This window comes from Hirundo rustica, chromosome 10 (genome assembly GCF_015227805.2).
Source record: "Hirundo rustica isolate bHirRus1 chromosome 10, bHirRus1.pri.v3, whole genome shotgun sequence".
In the NCBI taxonomy this organism is placed as follows: domain Eukaryota; kingdom Metazoa; phylum Chordata; class Aves; order Passeriformes; family Hirundinidae; genus Hirundo; species Hirundo rustica.
In genome coordinates this window covers 20,107,145-20,128,664 of record NC_053459.1, presented here as the reverse complement: position 1 = coordinate 20,128,664, position 21,520 = coordinate 20,107,145, and the positions used below count along the sequence as shown (strand labels likewise).

The following is a 21,520-nucleotide window of genomic DNA, read 5'->3' as shown; positions in this document are numbered from 1 at the left end:
CAGATCCAGCTCTTTATATTTCAGAATAAAATGTCTATTTTTGGCTTTGTGAATGCCAGACCTGTTGGGAATTCAATTATAAACCATATTCTGGATGCTGTTAGTAGTCCCCCAGCTCTGTGCCGTGCTTGAGACAGGAATTCAGTCCCAAGGCTTAAAAGGATGCAGAGGAGCACTCTGCAGACAAAAGGCTAAATACTTGGATTTATGCAGCTGAAAAACTTGATTAGACTTAGTGGAATAAGTGCTCTGCTACAGAAGTTTTAAGTGTCATTAAAAAGCAAAATTGATTGAATCAATATGGAGAAAAAGTTCCTTTTTCTTTTCTTTATTTTCACTTCAAATAAGGAGAACATTCCCTTGGATGGGCAAAGCCTGGGGCTCAGCACACTATGACCTTTCATTTTTGGGTACTGCTCTGTCATGAGATGATTTAGCAAATGAGTTTTTAATAGGAAGCCTGTATGTAATATAAGGAATTATATAAATACTGTTGAAGTAAAGCAATTTATATAAGTACTTAAAGAAAATGTAGCAATTTTCACTGTTACGTATTGTGTTTTTAATATAATCTATTGATCTTACCATGGAGGAACATTTTTGGAATTTAAGTTGTCGGTTCAACTTTTTTCCTGCTTTTTAGAAGTGTCTCGGGAAGAGTAAGGAATTCTTAAAGTAACAAGAACTACTTTCTTCCACCTGTCTTTGCTACATCACTTCTGTTTCCTTGCCTCTTCCCTTCCTGTCACCTATATCCCATCAAATTCCCAGCTGAATGCCAAGTTTTAACACCTGCTGTTGTATTGGATTTTCCAAAGGTTTTGAAGCTAATGTGATAATTAAGATCACCAGACCTCTCCATCAGTTGAACGCTGCTGACTCTGTGGTTTCCCAGTTCCCCTGAGCCAAGCTGGATGCTGCCACGGAGTGAGCAGCGTTGGGTTCCACCTGACAGAAGAGTAATCATTTGGGTTTGCTGTTGGTTTTGCCCCAGGCTTTGGTTTTTTTTCAGCTCTCAGGTCTGATTTGCCACACGAGCTCTGGTGCCTGTGGAAGGATGACAGTGAGAAGTGCATGTGGAACGTGGCACAGGGGTTATTCCTGCCGCAGCAGAATTCCTGTTAGGCTCTGAAATCTGAACTGAAAGGGTGTTAAAATTGGCCTGAGGAGGGTTAGTTCTTTGCACACCAGTTCTATGGCAGGTTGATTCCTAGATCTACTTAAAATGCATGCCTTAAATTTAAATAGTCCTTCCTGCATCTGTTGTTGATGTTATTCCAGTAGAATTGTAGAAGACTTGTGGCTAAACATTCCATATAATGACGAATTGCTGTTTTTCCAAAAAAAACCCAACAACTGAGGAGGACGGAATATGATTTATTTTGAACTTTGAAGGAGAACATGAGAAACAGATTACAGAGCCTTTTATGAAACTCATTATTACATCTGGACTTCAAGAACTCACTGTAGAAATTCTGATTGGAATTTATAGAACATGATTAAGAGTTAATGTGTAAGGGCTGTGTGTGTAATTTTAAATTCTGATGCTAACATCTGAGCCCCAAAACTGTGATTTAGAACTAAATCTATTGGTTGTACTGGCAAAGTGCAGGGAAAAATCAAAAACTAATCAAAACTTTATTTAGGTTTTATTGGTATGATTTACATATCTGTTATGGTTTGTATAAATCTGTTGTGGGGTTTGTAAATACGCTTTCAGATTAGTAAATCCATTTGGACAATATTTGCTGAAAACCTAAGGGATATGCATTACTTGGCATTTAGGGAAGTATGTGCTTTAGTGAAATTCCTAAAAATGCTTTCCTGTTTTAGTTCTGGCAATCTTTATGATGAGTTATTGAAAACTGAGCTCTATGAAAGCAGATTTGCATCTCCCAGTTTTATTAGGGAACCACTGTTTTTATTTAGCACTAATGAACTGGTTTCATAACGCAGCTTTAGTGTTGCTCAGTACTTCAAGAAAAAATAGTTCCTGTGCTGTTATGTTTAAGAAAGCTCCTTTTCAGAGTTAAACACAAATCTAGTCAAGGCTGACTTGTAGCGTGGTTTGCTCTTTAGTTACTCAGACTCCAGTGTTTTTGTTATGTGCTTTTCAGTTTTTGCAAACTGTGTGACTTGCCACAAGCTGTAGTTAAATAATCACAGTTTATGTAATTGGCGAAATTACATGAATAAATGAAAGAGAAATTAATATTTATTTTTTTTAACAGAAAGCTGTGCATTCAGGAGTGCATTGTTTTGGTTAGAATGGCACTGCCAGATGATAATTCTCTATAGCCAGGTGATCAGGTACAAAGAAGAGATTGTTCTAAACAGCCATTTAAAGGGTTTTGTTTTCCCCTTCTGGGTATTCAAGACAAGGACTGTCCCCAGGAGGACAAAGCTGGTGGAAGGGCTGGAACACAGGTCCTCTGAGGAGCAGCTGAGGGCTTTGGGGCTGTCTTTTTGGGAGAAAAGGAGGCTGAAGGGAACCTCCAGTGATAGGAGCTGTGGGAATGGTGCTGAGCTGTGCCAGAGGAGGTTTACACTGGATATTAGAAAGCATTTCTTTACCAATAGAGTTGTGAGGCTTTGAAACAGGCTTCCTAGAGGGGTGCTTGCTCCCCCAAGCCTGTCAGTGTTTCAAAGGCATCTGTACAATCTCGTTAAAAACGTTCTTCACCCTGGTCAGCTTTGAGTTGGCCAGGCAGTCACACACAATGATCCTTGTCGGTCCTTTCCAGCTGGAACAGTCAATTCCATTCTGTTCTCTGTGGATGCCTTCTGCTAGGCTTTTTCTTTAACACTATTCATGAGCCTGGAAAGGTTTGAAAATGAGCTTTATGCCCAGTTCTGTGAAGTCTAGTGGTTTATAATTTGGTTACCCAGCACACAGAACATGTTTTTAATAATTGACTCCAGAAGTTCACCTGTTCCAAGCATCAGCACTAAGCAGATTATACAAAGCAGAAGGGTTGAACTCAGAGTGAGAAAAAAACATTTTGTATATCTGCTTCATCACTAGCTTTTATTTAAAATGGCAGCAGAGTGAAATGCAGTTAGTTTGCTATGTCAGAGGTCACATTGCATGAAAAGGTGAAAGCATAGTACACAGTGCTGCAAAATTCCGGGGAATTTCTGCATTCCTCTTCAGCTAGTTCATGGGAACTTCCTTCTGGAAGAAAGAGCCTTGATCCTACAGCAGTGCTCTGCCCTCAATCAATACTTCTATCTTGGCATAAAAACTAATAACTCATGCAGTCTCCAGTATTAACAGTTGCCATTCCTAACAGCTCTATTGTAATATAAAAAGCGCAACATGATGATGAATAAGAGATTATAAAATTATATGAGCACATCAAGGCAGGTATGTCTGTTGGAATCGAAGATCTGATATTGAGGAGCTGTTTAGCAACTGCTGCAAATACAATAAAAACAGAGCTGCATGAAAGAACAAGAACAGGAGTGTGTCTTTACTACATGACTGGAAAGGAAGGATTAAATTTGAATTTAAATGAACACAGCCTGCAGAATATCCTGAGTTAAATCACAGAAGTTTTGGAATTAATAATTTTCACATAGCCAAAAAATGCTTTAAGATTGAATATCTGGTCTCCCTGGGCAGTTCAAATTTGAATACTATTTATCTTTTGTGAAACTGTGGTCCTAGAAAAAATACTTCTCAGCCAGGAAAAGAGCACATAATGAGAAATACGTGATGGAATCATTGACTGAACTCCTCTATACAGCACAGTTTGATTTTGGGGTAATTGCAAAGCGAGGTTGGGCCTCTACATAAATATCATCTTTTCTAAAAGTGATGAAGAAAATGGGCCCACAGAAAGATTCTGTCTCTACTGACATGAACAATATTCTTCTGAACTTGGAGTTCCAGCCAGTACATTGCTTTTGATTGACATATCTAAGGGAAATTTAAAGCTTTTTTCTTCCTTTCTTCTTGAGATAAACTGAACAAACTTGCAGCTGACAGGATCTCATATGAGATCCTAATGAGGCAAAGAGAATGAAACATTTCTTTTTATGCTGAAGTGCCAAAACTGTAATGACATTGTATCATGGTTTCAAAAAAAAAAAAAAAACAAACCACCAAAGATAAAAAATCTAAAATCTTCCTTGTAACTCAATAGGTGTTTTGCATAATGTAGTGGACTGAATGCTGAATGTTGAGGAAACGAGTTAATCAAAACTCTTCTGCCTCATCTCTTTTTTTGCTTTTCCACATGAGGTTGGGAATCTTGCATTGTGTTCCCCTTCTTTTGCAGGAAGAAAATCTCTGTCCACAGTAAAATCTCACTGGAGAGGGGAGAACCAATTATATGGCAATATGGAACTATTTCTAATTGTGTTCTAAGTTAACAATTTCTTTTTCCAGATAAAGTATGATATAGATATTTTTTCAAGTTCTTATCTAAACCAGCTTATTAGAAACTGCATTTTAAATGCTTCATTTATATCACTTCATTTTAAAATAAGCCTGATCCTAAATTAGTAGGTTATTTGCTGCTCCAGACAGCACTACTATATCAGTGAAACCCACATTAAAAAACAGCTGAATGTGAAAAAAACCCCAAACTAAGTAGTCCAAATATGAAGTAGATTTTGCTACAGTAGCAAATTAAAAAAAAAAAAACCAAAAACCAAAAACCTAGTAATTTCACTTACTTCAAAACTTCAAAACATCCTTCACTGGAAAATTTTATATGATTCAATTAAAAAAAAAAAAAATTTTGAAAATTTGTTTTCAAAACTTCCCATTTGGCCTCGTTATGGTAAACAGGCAGTGCAATGCTGGCACGACTGTTCTTTACCCCACTAAGAATACTGCTGTATTTCTTTGAAAGGCTCCTCTTCCGCTGATTTTCTGTTGAAAATTGGCTCACTCCTGCTTACATCTGGAGGTTTGAAACGAGGAAACCCTGGACAGAAATACTGCAGCATTCTTCTCTATGTGTCAGAAGTAAACAAACACAAAACACGGTCATAGCAGCAAAGAAGGAAGCAAGAGCGTGTCAGCTGGAAGAGATGAGGTTGGGATTGGATATTGGGAAGGAATTGTTCCCTGGGAGGGTGGGGAGGCCCTGGCACAGGGTGCCCAGAGAAGCTGTGGCTGCCCCTGGATCCCTGGAAGTGTCCCAGGCCAGGTTGGATGGGGCTTGGAGCAGCCTGGAATAATGGAAGGTGCCCCTGCCCATGGCATGGGGTGTTACAAGATGAACTCTACAACATATTTGATTATAGTCTACCTTGGAGAGGTTACTTTTTTTTCCAGATTACAGAGTGCAATTAACGGGTATTTACATTTCTAATGGGAAAATTCAATTTCAAGTTTTGTTTCCTGTTATTTGGCATATTTTTTAATTGATCTGTATTTGCTGGAGAAGGGCCAGGATACTCCAGAGCCATTTGTATTTCTTAGTTAAACAGAAGCAAAGAAAAATAATCCTTGAGATACTTGGGTACGGCCGATATCTGAATCCACAGCAAATGCTTTTATCTCTTAGAGTTATTAAAAATTATCAGTCTCTCATTGACTAGGTGTCACAAAAGAAATTCAGCCTGGTTTTTTTTCGTTGGTTTGGTTTGGGGTTTTTTTGGGTCTTTTGTTTTTTTGGTTTTTTTAAGCAAAACTCTGAAAGTTGCAATTTTTCTGCTCTTGGTGCCTCTACAGCCACCATTTTTCAGGCCATAGGGCAGGAGAGTGAAGGCCTTGATAAAGGTGCTTGGCTGGTACCCTCCAGCCCCCATAAATGTCCTGCTGGCAGATGTGTCCTGTGAACGGGAAGGCCTTGACTGTGGTCTCACTCAGCACTCGTGTCCTGACAAAAGAAATGAATTTCTTGCTTGCCTAAGAAAGCAGGTTCTTATGTTGGCAGGAGCACCCAAATGCTGACAAGCTTTGGACAGTTGTGTTGCGATTACGTAAGGCAGTGGCGTGGTTTTAAAAACTGAGCTCTAGTTCCAAAATAAAGAGATATAAATCTGTGTCCCATTTAATATCCTGTGCATTCACCAGAAACAGGTGATATGTTGTTGTTAATGATCTACTTTTCATCTTCTGTTTCAATCCGCAGTAAATTGCTGGTAGGATTTCGTGGTGGGCTTTTAAGAACGGAGATCAATTCTTGCAAATTTATATGAAGTTTTTAAAATAGAAAGCCCTTAGAAAATACTACAGTGCATAAAGTTGTTTCCCAATATATTCCAAATTGGATCAGAAGCCAAAACAAGAAAGTGAGAGTTTTGGTGAGGAGCTCAAAAAAAGGAGACGTGTGGGTTTGATCAGTACGTTCAATATTTTCTCTTTTCCCCCTGCTTATAGTTCAGCTATGTACTTTTATTCTGCTCTGTCATTTGGAGGAGAGAAAAGGAAGCAGAAATGATAGCAAAAATTTCATGCTTTTTCAGTAGAACGGGTTCTCAGTTGTCTCGCTTCTGTAGAGACATTTTATCCAGTAGCCTAGTCTTGGGTTAGGGATAATTCTGCTGCTCAGTAAGAAACTATTAAATAAACCTAATGGGCATGCAGCTGGGTGGGTTTTGGTTTTTTGCTCTTTTTTAGATGTCATCAAGAAACATTTTTTAAAGACTTGTAGTCTCTTTCTTCATATTCTATCATGTTCATGGTGTCACTATTGGAAGCAGGATGATTGTATTGCTGCTTGTGCTTTCTTTGTTTTAGTTACTATTAAGGCTTACATCTAAATTAAAGATAATTATGAGCATATATAAAATGAAAAACTTGCATTGAATCAATGGAGAATGAATGCAACCTTAGTGTATCACTCAGAAAAGCTGTGACATATGCTTCTGAAATATGTTTCATTTAATTAAAAACCTTCAAGTTTTGTGTATTTCTGCTTGAATTGCTTCCCTGATGTAAATCAAAGAGGTAGATCTGGTCTTGTGGGAATACTGTAGGAACAACAAAAGCTATTCCTTTACCTTAAAATGCACCCTTGTCATGACTCTCTGGTATCTCCTTGAAAGCTATTTATATCCTCATGCCTTTTATCATATTTAAGAAAGGGGGATTTTAGTGGAACATTTTAGAGCTTTTCTAAGGAAAGGATGTAATTGGCCAAATTACCACTGTCCCAGTCCCCACTGCTATCCAGCATTAGTCTACAAACCTTGGCAGTGATCATTTGCTGGATATACGTCCTAAACATCCCAGGAAAGGCAGTTCACTATTACACATGAATTAGACTGAAATCACCGTACATATTACTGGAGACTGAATCTCCAAATTCATGTTTGGGGACTTCAGATGTTGTAACTTGGTTGTACTGCCTGTCTTTTTTATTTGCTTGCCTACAGCATCTCGTACTGGCTGTGAATGTTCTGTGACACTGCAGAACATCTCCACTGTCAGGCCCGGAGCTGGGCTCCTTGGTTGTGCCTGAGGGTGCCCTGTAACAGAACTCTCAAGAAGGTGCTAATGAGCATTTTCCATATTCTTATTCCCCTTTATTTCTTCCTACTTTCGTATTGTCAAGTGTAATCAGTTGAAGGTGTGTAAATTGCTTTCAGAGGGTTGCAGTATATAATACCTTGCATAATGACGTTTGTCTTCAGGACATTACTTGCAAGTTGTGTTCCGGACCCTCAGATAGTCTGACCTTAATTTTTAAACAGCAACTTCAAAGGGACCTAACACATAAAGAACTCCCTCCAAAATAGCCCCACACTGTGAAAGATTGTTTTAATTTAATTTCCTTGTAAACAGCTTAAGGTGGAAATTTAATTTCTCTGTAAACAGTTTAAGGTGCAAGCTTGCTTTTTCTTTTTTTGTTTGGGGTTTGTTTGTCCACAGTCTTTTCCAGGTACTCCGTGCATTTCTGTTGGAGGCTGTTGGCAGGGTATTAACCTGAGAACTCTACTTTAGAGCTCAGCTTTTTCTCCATCAGAACACAGGTCTTGTCTGTCACTCATAGGAGAAATATGGAAGCAGTCATGAAAAATTGGAAAGTAAACAGAAAGAAATAGGGTCCTTTGATTTACAGGCTGGCACTTGTTATTTTCATGAAGAGGCAAAGAAAACCAAAGGTTGTAAGAGTTGAGGAGAGTACTTTTTAAAAATTTCTATTCTCAGCTTGGACACTTCCCTGAATTTTCATAGAAACTGTATTAAACACGTTCTTGTTATTAAGCTAACTATTTATACCAACTTTTGAGTTTTATTTGAACACATGAAGTAATACAACCCTTTTGGAGGGAAACTAAGCAATCTTTAGGACTTACACAAGGAAATTGTTTTTGTAACCTGACTTTGAGCCTTATTCATTCATTGAAATGTTTCTTAATTAGAGAAGAAAAAAAATAAAGTGACCATTCATTCTTCTCACTCTTTGCATGAACATTTCAAAGCTACTTGAACTTAAGCTAAGCAACTCAGTAGCAAAGTTCTATAAACTTGTAATTTTTGGATGTATGATTTTCCTTTATTTTCTGAAAAACACAGCAAATCATTGGGTAGTGTGTATACTGTTGAAAAATCCTGCAGTCTCTTCTAATCCATAATTGTGTTTCTTGGACTATTTTTACCATAATTGCCTAAGTTGGAGTGGATTTTCAAGGTTCCGTTCTTGTATGAACGACTAGGTAGGTAATAAAATTATTGAAGTGTGACTTTGAGAATGAGCAACTAATAAGTTTAAATTTACTGCCTGTTCCAATAATCTTAGTTTTCAAAGTGTCTCAAAAGGCAGCCTAGGAATCTTGCTTTTATTGTCCATGCAGGCAACACTTAAGATGATCTTGAGCTATGTGGTTTAATAGGGAGATTTTTAATGTTAAGCAGGAAGCTCTTTCTCACTTTCAGTTTGGTTGGTTTAGTCCACTGAGTTGTGTTGCTTTTCTTGCTAGGCTTAGTGGTTTTAATTCAAAGAAGGTAATGAAGAGAAAAATGCAAAACACATCCTTTACACTGCTAAACAACCACAGTAATATGTTTAGAAAATGTATTGAGCTGCCTAATCCAAAGCTCATGGAAGCTGAATGCAGCTTGATAGCAGTGGGATGTAATTAGGCTTTGGTGAGGTTTTTGGTTTTTTTTTTTAACCCTTGTAAGTTAAATAAGATCACTTTTCCGGAGACGGTCCCTGAGATAGTGAGGGAAGGGATGACAATAGCAGAACTAAGAGCCAAGGTTTCCTGGTGCCTGTGCATGTCTTTGAGCTAATAGTTGCTTTTGAAAGGTTATTTCAAAGCTCAACATCCATTTTCAGAGGGACTGGTGGCACTGGCAGATAAGCAGTGTGGGTTCTTGCTCAGTCTATCCCTTTTAGTTACCAGCTTTATTTAGAACCTGCCAGCTAACCTGAGGTGGGGAAACACATACTGCCGTTAACATCCCCAGTAATGCAAGAGGATTCTTTTTAGCGGACTGAAACCCAAAATTAGTTCTAGATTTTTTGGGGTTTTTTTTTCAAGTCAAGTTTTGGTCACACTGAGCAGTAAAACACAAGACTGTGGAAAGAGTTCTGCTGACCTTCAGTGTTTAGAGTGATGCTTGTAGGTAGTGCAGATGAGTACACATAGATTTTTTTATTTGCTTTTGTCTAGACAGACTTTGTGACATGCTGCTGACTTTCTTTCCCCTCAAATGTGAATTCAGAATGAAAATAAAATACCATGGATGAGATACTGTGAACCATTATGATAACTCATGCTAATTGAAGTTAGATTTCAGGATTTATGAATTATCTCTGCTCATTAGATTAAACTAAAGAACTTTGAGGTCGTTTAGTCCATTTGTGCTGGTACAATATGCTCACTTCCTTTCTTTCCAGGTTGCATTTAACTACAAAGAGAAAAGTCTTCTGCTGCTTTATTTGATGAACTGTTCCACAATCCAAAATTACTTCTTGCAAAGTTTTCCTTCTCTTGTTAAATTGAAATAGTTTTCCCTTAATTACATCACTTTTGGTTGTTTCTTTTAATTTTTACTTGGAAACTTGAATTTCCTGTAACTACTGTGTTCTTAATTTCTTTGGTAAAAGAATCCTTTATTTTGAGATCAAAGAATTCTGATATACATTAGCACTTTAATTATAAGCTACAGAATGATAACTGAATGAATAGGGTGAGGGCTTTTTTAGACTAGCAGGGCTGACAATTAAAAAGGCTTTTGCATGACTTGCAGCATAGCCTATTCTTTTTTTGTTAAATATGGCTATTATTGTAAATGAAGATTAATAATCACTAATAGCTACTGGGCTCCCTTAGTGTAATATTCTGCACAAATAAACCCTTCAACTTAGATGGTTCTTGTGCCCCCCTTCATATCCCCTCTTTTGCAAATGTCAGTTGTTACTTAAACAGAGTAAGCAGAAAATTAACTCTGTCTTCAGTGAAGTTTAACCTCTGTCTCAGGGATGTAGGGTTTTGTGCAGAGAATTGCTGGAGGACTGGAGGTAAAATAAATATTAATAAATCAGCATAATATAGTGGTCTAATCTAATATTGTGTCTGGAGTCTGCTGTTCTCTGGAAAATTTAAAGATTTGGGAATGGATGGACACAGCGGTGCCTCCAGACTCCCTTGGGACAGCCCTGACTGTGACCCTCAGTGCTGAAAAACAGCAGAATTTAGAGTAATTCACTTATACACGTGCATGCCTAGATCACTATGGATGCTCCCACTAAGTTATTTGCTCACTCTGGGCCATATTCCACAGCATTTTTTCACTTTGGGGGTCAATTTATTTGGAATTTTGCATAATATGGGGGAACTATGCCGAGTGCACACTCATTACAGCATGCTAAAGGACATTTTAGGATTCTGATACATTTTCATTCTATAGCATTTTTTTAATTCTGTCCTTTTTTCCCTGGCCTCATGATCAAACCATTTCTCTGCATTGTAATTGTCTCTCATTTGGCATATTTGCCTTGCAAGTCTTTTTTCCTCCTGTAATCCATCTATAGTGTTATGTCAAAATGATGTTCCTCAGCTGTGCTTTTAATCTTGCCTTCTCCTCTTTCAGACATTGCCCAGGTTCCTGTTGATGTTGTGCAGCAAATTCCAACTTGATTTTTTTCTACATAGTTCGCTTTTTTCAGACTCCATCTCTTTCACTCTTCAGACTCCTCCACTACTTCCTTTCCATCTTAACCTTCACGAAAGTGATCCGATCTTCACCCTTGTTGTCCTTGTATTTGGAATAGCAAGTAGTAACATTTCCTGCAGATCGTATTCTTTTAAAAAGTGCTTCTCTGTGCAATATTTGCTGTTTCCATCAGATCATGCTGCCTTTTGCCCCTTTAATACAGAACCCACCTGCAGATACAGTGGAATGAAATGGCCATCATAATTTAATGATTTTAGTTACAGGTGTATAATTACAGACCCAGATGTGCTAATAAATCTCAATTTTACCTTCAGATACCTGGAGTTTTACAGCTAGGGTTCCTTATGAATTTTAAGGGCCGTTCTGTGATCCGAGTTTTTTCTGTTTTCTATAAATATTCTGTAATGGGAAAGATTATTTATTGCATCTTTAATCAGTGTTTTTAAGGGACAAGTTAGAAAGATGAGGGAGTTTCTTTTTCAGATAAAAAGGTAGTATCAGGAACGTGCCAGCTAATTATAAAATACCTTAGTAAGTTCATCAAACTGACCTGGGATTTCCTAAGACTCAAAGAGTTTGTCAGACTTGGCATTTCCCCCAGGCCTGAGGGGAGGTTGCTCAGGCCCAGACACATTCATCTTTAATTAATGTTTTCTTGTTAAAATACAACAAGCAACCTTTCCCCACCTTTATTTGTGAAGTTATACTGTTTAATTACAGAGCTCTTGTTGAGGTTTAAATGTAAAATTATTACTGTAAGTCAGCTGATTACTTCTTATTTTAGTTACATTGAAGACTGAATTTTCAGATAGGAAAAACAGTGGGGAAAAAATACACAGAAATTCCGCCTTTGAATTCTCATGCTAGTAAGAAGCTTAAATACTTTTCTGTCGTGGTAAATCCTATGCAAGTAAATCCAAGACCAGATTCTAACCCTAACTGAAGTAATTGCCTAAGACGGAAATTAAGCCTCTTTGTGAAAGTTGCAGCAAATGTTGGTGTCTGGGGGTAGCCCCAGTGAATTCTCCCCTGAGGTAGAATGTGCCTTTTCATGTTGATGGATCTTTTCTATGAGCTCTGTAGTGCAGCATGATGTATTTTCAGCTTCTCTGGGATGCTCAGCACTGTGGTTCACTGGTGTCTCTCCCTCAGGGACTGTCTGTCGTGTTTAATGAACTGCCAGGGCTCCAATCCTGACTGATTAGAGTGACCTAAGAGAAAAAATTTGTTGTACCTTTGCATCAAGGGATGGCAAGAGAGAAAAGAGCAATATTTTCTGTGTGTACCTATTAGATATCTCAGCTTTTCTGAGCTTGAGAGGGTAGTGAGACTTTAATACATAATGTCATTATTCTTTCCATGTTGTTTATTCTGTTGAGTATGCTGAATTGACTGTCCAAGTTTGACAAGTTTCTCAAGGAGCTATTTCCTTAACCCATTGTGGATGATTTTCTTCAGGTGTTTCAATTTCTGAATTCAGTTTCTTTCTTTGTCCCTGGTTCTCCTTAAATTCTGTCTAAGGACTGGCTGCTGCCTAGCATAGATTCTTCTTTCAGTATGGCCACTTAGAAGACATAATTGCAGATAAAGTTTGGGCTAAACAGAGTGTAGTTTGAGGCTCCTCTGACAGCATTTCCTCATCCTCATCTCACAATCTCCGTAGTCAGGTCTGACTCATTTTGAAGGTCATGTGATGCCAAATTTAAGGATGGTGGTATATTACTGCATCTCAGTGCCCTGATATCGTGATCCTTAATGTTGGAGAAGTGTATAAATGAAATTGAGATGGAAGAGGAAAAGTAGGGAAAAAAATGTATTGTCACAATAATAGAAGAAAAATAATAATGAACATCAAGGAGAATGACTGTTCCATGCTGAAGTAGATTATATGCATTATTTTAATTAAGAGTGCTTAATAGTACATATGGTTTCCCTTGAATAATAATTGCATGCTGATGAAGTATGATTAGAGACATTTTATTTGGAGTTCAATTAAATCAAATCCATTTCTGTAAGAGAAGAATGATTAAAAAGATGATATCAAGGTCTAAACTGAAGTCTGTGGTTGAAGCTTCCTATTGCAGATTTCTTTATTATTACACTCCTTTGATGACTATTGTCTAGTTTTTAACAATGCCACAAGTTTCAGACCGAGTCCTGTAGATGCAGTGGAAGAAGTGGCTTCACAGATCAAATAGAAACTTGGGAAGTTCTTGGATGTCCTTGTCTGTGTGATCCTGGGATTTTTTCCAGTTCAGGAAGACTCTTGGTTCATGCATGTATCTTGAAGAGTGTGAGGAGATGCTCTGATTAATTAGGGCTTTGTGGCAACATAGAGTTTTCTGGGCTGATCTCTGTGTAGAACCCTTATGAACCTGGGTGATTAAATGCAGACTTGCACTGCTGCTTTTTTTATCTTTAAGTCATTACTGTCTGCCTTGGAAGGCTCCGAGACCAGCAGGGCCCAGCCAACTGTCTGGAAATTTAACAAAATTATCAATTATCTTGTTGAGTCCCATCATCCTGTGCTTCGATTATCCTGTGGGTGAGGAGGGCTGGTTGTGCCAACATCCTGATTGGTGTCCTAAGCACACACAGAAGGCAGGGAAAGGGAATGATGCTCATTAGCTGGGAGCAAACTCAGGGAAGGCTGTCTGGTAGCATAGGAGATCATGGTGTCCAGGCTCTTAATCACAGCCTGGTTTGTGTTTTCATACCAGTCCACAGGAATCTGCACTGACGCCTCTCATCTGTTGCTCTGAGAGGACTTTTACTTTCTGTACTTCAAACTTCCCTTTATAACAAGAATAAGATGCATTTTCTTGTGCTCAGGCATGTGCACTGATAGCTAGCTGCATGTTTTACCCTGCAGATGTCTTTATTACACATGCAAATAAAGAAAAGCAAGCGATGTAGTTTTGGTTTAAGTTTACATCTCTTAGTTAACATCTGTCCAAGATGCAATTTCTGTACATGATCATTGTCATTGGAGATCTTTCACTGATCTATGGAGATAAATTTTGCTTCATATTTCATTATATGTTTCTCTTTGTGCCAGAACAATAGCTAAATCTGTTTCCTCAGGACTGCCTGTAGCCAGCTCCAGGCAGCTAACATTGCTTCTTTAAAAAGGATCCAGCCCTGCTTCCCTCTCCTCTTCCAAACCTGAAGATGGGCAGAGAATGAAAGAATCTAAGAGGTCATTTCCTGTGCAGTGATGGTATCTGGGTTTATGGGAATGCTCCGTGCAGATCATTATACTTTAAAGCAAACTTTTCAGTATTTGTCACCCTCAGAGTCCACAGCTGGTAACCAGAGCAACCTGGCTTTAACACTGGAGCTAAAAGAGAATTAACACTGGAGCAGATTTTAAAAATTCTCTATAAGAAATCCAGCATGAAGGTTTGTAAAGATGTAAAGATCTGTATTGTCAGGGTGTGGCCTCCTCAGCCAGAGCTCAAGAGTTGCAAAGACCATTCTGCTCCATCTTTTTGCATGCTCACAACCTTGCATGCTGGGGAAAACTCTGACTAACTCCTTTTCCTAAGGTTTTAATCTGGCAGCCCTTCTAGAAGTCGATTCAACACATCTTTGCATGCAGATTCCACGAGAATTTGACATGCATAAATATGAAATAGATGGTTAGAAAATCACCTCGAGATTATTGCTGCTTACATTCATGTGCTCCACGGCTGACTTCATGGCTCGCTGTGTAAGCAGTAACCTGTGCAGACAGAAAGTGCCTCTGCCTCAGCTCCAAACAAACTGGGTTGAACACAGGTTCATGTACACAGTGCCAAGCCTAACTCAATAAAGCCATTGTCTTGGAAGTGAGTTAATCATCCCTCTCCTCTGCCCCTGCGGTAACAAGAGCACGAGAACTGCCAAAAATGGGCCAGGCTCTGACTGTGTGAGGAGCAGCATGACGTGGATGGAAGGTAGGAGTGGAAAGAAACTCTGGATAATACCAAGGAGTTACAACCTAGAGCATGGGGAATCATTCCTTACTATAAGTTAATGCAATTTAAAATATTTTTTTTTAATAGAATAGTATAAAATCCTGAGTTGGAAGGGATCTACAAGGATCATCAAAGTCCAACTCCTGGGACCACCCCATCAATCACACCATGATAGCCAGAATTTCACATAACTGCATTTGGATTCACAAAAATATATATATCTCCACATACTTATAATTTGAAAAGCAGTAATTTCAACATGTACCCAAAAAAAGCAAAGCAGAGATCAGTAGGAGTTCCTTTTTTGTGCAAGAAACTGAAAGTAGTGGGATGGATGATCACTCCCAGCTGTGAATGAAATCCATACAAAATGTACTTTCACTGCTCTTTGTGCTGTATATTACTAAATTAGCCAACAAATTAGATTTTAAGCAAATTAATCACTTAAAAGGATGCTTTTGACCTTGATTTATCAGTGCCTCAGAACCTCATCATGAATCATGTAGAAATGATAGTGTATGATCATGTAAATAGAGATCTGTATTCCAGAGCCAGCCCAAGCTACCATAGTTCTGGATTATCTTCATGTGTAATTTTGGGGATGCCTAGTGCTGTGTGCCACCCTCATACAAACAGTCAAGTCCTGCTTGCTGTGCACTGGATACCTGAAGGGAGGGAAAGTCCATGTTTTATTCACAATCACTTTTATTTCCTAATCAATATTTTCTGTGCTAAGAGTAAATAAAACAATATTAAATTATTTTGGGACCAGGGCAGGGGGGGTGTGTTGAAATAAAGTATTTAATATTTGCAAGACCTCACACTTTCCTTGCTCAGAAATAGGTATTTCTTATGAATTACTGTGCTCTGGTTCACCTACTGTAGCACAGACTCTCCACAGTCCTTTCTCAGAGAGCCCTCTACTGTCCTAAAATGCAGTGTGTTCCATTCAGTGTCTGGTGCCCCAAAATATCATTTGATCTGTGGTGTGAATACACGTCCTGCTGCCAAGGTAAATTTCAGTAAGGGGAAAGAAGAAAAAAATTAAAAAAACAAAGCCACATGGTATTACTGAATATGTTAAAAAAATGAATTTTTGAAGTTTGACAGCTTTAATGCAAAACAAGCATGTTTATGGCCAGATTTCTATTTCTTTGCCTTATCATGGGAATGTCATTTTCAGAAAGATAGAGGGTCAAAGAACTGGTTGTTTTCTCGTGTTCCTGCCTCTGATTTTTCTTGTATGACTCAGTTAACTTTTTTGGAAGGTGATGAATATAAAAAACCTGCTGTGTAGACTGATCCTGCAGGAAATTTTTCTGCAGTAAATTGAGATCCCACCATTAAAAATGCTCATTATTATCATGAGTCTCACGACTGCTGCCATTCATCTGGTAACACTAGGTGCTGAAATTGTTATTGCCAGGGAATTACAGATTTCCTTTAAATAGACTCAATTTCTCATGTTTAATTAAGGAAGTCTGATAACATTAAGGAAGTTGAGCAGATAGGGGGAACCAGAAGAAAGCATCTTCATGAAATTTGCCTGTATTAATAAAAATATTTCTTCAGTTTCGATGCGGGGAGAAGGTGAGGAAGGCTGATTATTTTAACATTTGAGATTACTAAAACTGGTTCTGAGGGGGGCTGTTAATATGTGCAGATATTCATTCCTTATTTACATGGGTGTGGAGGCTGAAGCTGTTGTTTATAATTGGTTTAATGTCAGAAGATCTCAGCAGGTCACTCTGCTCATCAGTATGTGTGGGAAGAGAGACCCTTGATGCAAAAGAACTCTCCAAAGCTGAGATTCGACAGTGCAACAGCCAGTCATGAAAGTTAAACCTTTCCACTCACCTCAGGGAAGGGAAAAGAGGGAAAAAGTGTTATTTTCAGCACAGTGTTACTGATCCCCCTAAACAGCACAGAATTTTGCCGGTTTCTTTCCTCATCCATGAACCCCAGGGGTAATGTATGGAGGGAGAAGTGTCAGGTGTGAGGGCAAACATGACTTGAAAAAAACCCAGGATTGTTTGGATCTGTAGTGGGCAGTCGTAGGGACCAGGGGGATGTTGAGTCTGTAGCTGAGAATCTGCACAGGTCTACCACACTGCTGTGTTAAATTACCTCTCCTTTCACGTGGTTTGTCCAGGTTTTGGTGGATTAGCTGCCGTGTGTGTGTGCTGCTTTCCTCTGGAAGTGCACAGATGTCAGTAAAGTGTTGTTAACATGCATGGGATAAAATTTTAAAAGTATGTTGCAGAGGCATGCGGCTTGAAATTCAAAGGAGTTGCTGCTTCAAAAAACTCAGGTTTCAAGAAGCTGAGCCTAATTCTTTCCAACAGGTAGAACTGGAGTGTGGCACTGCTGAAGACAGTGTTTACAGAAGGATAAACGTGGCAGTTTACCTGATTTTTTAAGTTATGTTGTTAGTAACTTGCCATATGAAGAGATCCGAGATGTCTGTTTAGATTTTCAACGCTCCTAATGTAACTAAAAATGTCCTAAAGGCTCAGCACTTCCACCCACTGAGGTTTGCACAGAACAGGCTGGCACAGTTTCAAATTCCACTAAACAAAAAACACCCCAAAAAAGACCCCTCAAGACTGGCGTGTAAACTTCAGCGTTACAGAAACTGCCTGCACGCTGATGTTTATTCTAGCAGACTGATCTCTCTCCACGCATAATATTTTCATCTCTTCATACCCACTAAATCTGTTTTAATTTTATTCACGCAAGTTTCCGCTGCTGGGGCAGAGTGGAGGATGGGTGGCCGTCCCTGCCTTGTCAGTAAAACCAGACAGCTCTGCTGTCCCTGCAAGGCAGGCTCAGTCCCCAAAGCAAAACTGGATGTGTGAGAGCCTTTCACATTTATCTAGCCTGGCCTTCAAGTATTCCTGGTTAAAAAAAATAATAAATAAATAAAATTTGTATGCCAGTAGACGTGCTTTATGTTGCTAGCTTGGATGTTTGAGGAGGAAAGTTGTCTTGAGCACTGAGTTTAACTCCCTGAGAAAACAGCTGTGGCATGCAAAGAAACCCAACCAAACCTGTGATGAATCCCCCCAAACTCCACTTTATTTCATTTCCTTATTTGCGTTGTAAAACTGCTAAAACTGTAAAGTATATTAATAATTTATATAGAGGAACATATTGGGTGTGTTTAATCCAGGTATTTCTTTTATGTCACCAACCTTTAGAAAGTATTGTGGATCCACCTGATGTTCCTGAAAATTGGCTTTTATAGTCAAATTAGGCTCACAGATAGGTGGAATTGCAAGAGTACATAGTTCCTGAAGGAATAGTTTGTAAAACTCTGGAAAAAGAACATACAACATCATTTGGAAATGTCACGTGATACTGAATCATCCACACGACGCAACATAACACCAGCATTTTTTTGAAATTTGGGGTTTTTCTTTTTATCTTTTGGGATCTACACAGTGTCAGAGAAGTAAAGGCAGGGACAGCAGTTATTTCCTTTCTACAAAGATGTTTATGCCTTAAAATAAAAAACCTTGAAATAATGTTACTTTTGTATAAACCTATTTTAAATATTCAGATTTGTTTTGCAGCACGCATAGAATCACAGAATAGTTTGAGTTGGAAGGGAGCTTAAAACTAATCTTTGAGCTTTGCCATGGGCAGTGACACCTTCCACTGTCCGAGGCTGCTCCAGGACAAATCCAGCCTGGCCTTGGACTCTTCCAGGGATCCAGGGGCAGCCACAGCTTCTCTGGGCACCCTGTGCCAGGGCCTGCCCACCCTCAGAGGGAACAAATACAGTATAACTCTACAATTATTGTTACATTTTACATTAGTGCTTATTTTTAAAGTAATTGGAAGTTCATCAAATAAATTTTCATTTACCGAAAAGCACCTTTCCCACAGCCAACTGCAGTGGAAATGTTACTCATTTTTTTTTTTTTTTTTTTAAATAAGAAAATAATTTTGGGCTAAATTAGCATTTGAACTCCAAGAGCTTTTCTTAGACTTTATAACTGTGTAAATGTTACATCAGTTAGTGTGTGTATGATGTGTGTATAAATGCTATTCGAGAAGTTGTCATTAGTGTTTTAACCACTTCAGTAGGGGAATAGAACCAATCATGCTGCTTTAACTTTTCACTTCATGAGAAAATGGTTGTCTTTACTCTTTGCTAAATTATTCTTGCATTTAATAATTCAGTAGTCAGTCTGATGCATTTTTCACCTGGGAAGAGGGGGCCAAAGCTTGTCTTTATTTTCCATGTATATTCAGTGTTGCGCTCAGGGGAATGGTATATCCAAAAATAAGACTATAAATAAGAAATCAGTAGCCTTTTCTGTCTTGCTGCCTTATGTGGGTTTGATATATGCCTCTGCAGCATTATTACTTACTCTGTTCAAATCAATGCTCCGAGCTTTCCTTTACATGATTGATTTCTTCCAGATTAGCCCACGAAGTACGTGATTTAATAAACACCACTGCTGCCTGTTTGCTAACACACAGATGTCTGCAGTGTTAGACAGAGACTGTAAAATTTCTAAAAGTGCTTCAGTCAGTCATAAGTTTTGAATGGTATCACTTTATTGAAATAGGAAAAAGAAAACTGATTTGGTTTGCCTTAGTTGAAAGCAAACTAAAATTCCTTGGAAAAAACACAAATAAGGCAAGAATTTATAAAAATGAAGCCAGATTCTACAGGAGATAATGATAAAAAGGAAAGTTGCTTAGTAGGTTATTGTCCTCGTTAAATGCTACTTTCTTGCTTCACAAAAGAAGCATTTTCCCCTTGCTTTTGTGTTCTTAAACGTTGTGGTAACAGATTGTATAGTATCAGCAGCAAGGTTTAACTGTTGATGTCTCTTCCTAAAATACCTTTGAATATATATATATGTGTGTTACCATTTAGTGAAAGCTGTAGCAGAAATGGGTTGTCAAGGAAGAATTTAAGTGTTTTGTGTGCTCTAGAGCTGTCCTGGGTATCAGTGGGGTCTGTGTAGAACACCTGCTTTTCATTGGGATGTTATTTCAGTGTCACAGTCGTTTATCTGTAGGAACCTTATCACAGGGTTGTCACAGGGTGTCCATGCTCTGGGTAGTACATCTTGCAAGAGTTCCATCCAGGACATGGAAGGATTTTGTGTGGTATTTGGATATTTAGAACCAGGTTTTTTTACAGTTGCTTATGCCTGGATTATATGGACCTGGTTTAGGTACAGTCTTGTACAGGTTTTAGTTTGCCCTAACAGTTCTATTTTTTTGTCTTTCCTTAATACCTCTCTGATGTCTCTTAGACCATTGTTTTTTAGTACTTTCTACACTTTTTGTGTATAATCACTGATAGATAATGTAATGGCCTTTGAGCATTGATGGCCTGAGGAATTGGGAAGTTTCTTCATAAGAAGTTACTGTGTAATACTTCAACACAGCTGTCCAGACATAGTATTTTTTATCTTTAAGTTCACTCTTAGTTCTTTTGTTTTTCCTGACAGTGGCCTGACATAACATTATTCCTGCCTGTATTTTCTCTGTCTATATACGGTAGAGTTTTTTTACTTCGTGCCTTCTGTGATACTGTTTTCTCTAGAGGTAAATGTCCATAGCTTCACAGCACACCTGTGCTCAGGTGTGGGCTGCAGTCTGATACACAGCATGTTCCCTCAAACCAGTCTGTGGCCAGGTCATTTCTTCGGTGCTTTCTGAGAAATGTTGTGAGGCTCTATTAATCTTTCTCCAAAAAACTTGTATTTCTGATATTACCCTGCTTTCATCCACTTTCCTGGGAGATGGTTTTCCTTTGCAATTGCTCCGCTATTGTTTTTAATATTACTGAGGCTTGTTGTCTTTTCCCACTACTTTCTATTGTAAAATTAAAATGCTACTTTTGGCACAGAATCTGTCATATTGCTTTTGAAGGGTAGATATTACTCTTGCTCCCTCAACACCTTGGAAAGAATTGTACAATACGATTCTATTCAGTCTGCATTTTTATCAACATGGTCACCGTCACCTGCAGCCATCATTCCATTTTAGAGCACAGCCTTACAGGTATTTTTTCCCTTTTTGCAATATCAAGATATGAAAAAGATGAATGGAAGTTTCTTGCATGTTTTTGTCAGTGTGTTTTTACAGCTCCCATGAACAGTGATGGACTTGGCAGCCTGGAGACTGAAATCCTCTGTTTAATCACAGCTAGGTGTAGTTCAGCAGAAAGATGTATTTCTATACACAGCCCCTGTAGCATGTCTAAGCCCCGAGCTGCAGAACTGACCTTCTGTAAGCAGAAAAAAGCTCTCAGGCCACTCAGCCCCTGCCTTATCTGTGAGCTGTTCAAAAAGAAGCATTCATGCCGCTGAGTTTTTGTGACAGATGCTGTCGTCTAGTCTGGAGTGGACTGAGAGTTCTCTTTGGGGAATTTCTGTTCCTGAGGGAGAGCAGTGTTCTGTCCAGCCTGGAAGTTGTACATCTGCGTGCTTCGAGTTGT

At 38.6% G+C, this 21,520-nt stretch overlaps 1 protein-coding gene across 8 annotated transcripts in view; it reads left to right on the top strand.

Annotated features, from left to right (window-relative positions):
* Positions 1-21,520, top strand: part of NAALADL2 (N-acetylated alpha-linked acidic dipeptidase like 2) — a 430,994-nt gene that overhangs the window by 386,012 nt on the left and 23,462 nt on the right. The window lies entirely within an intron of this gene.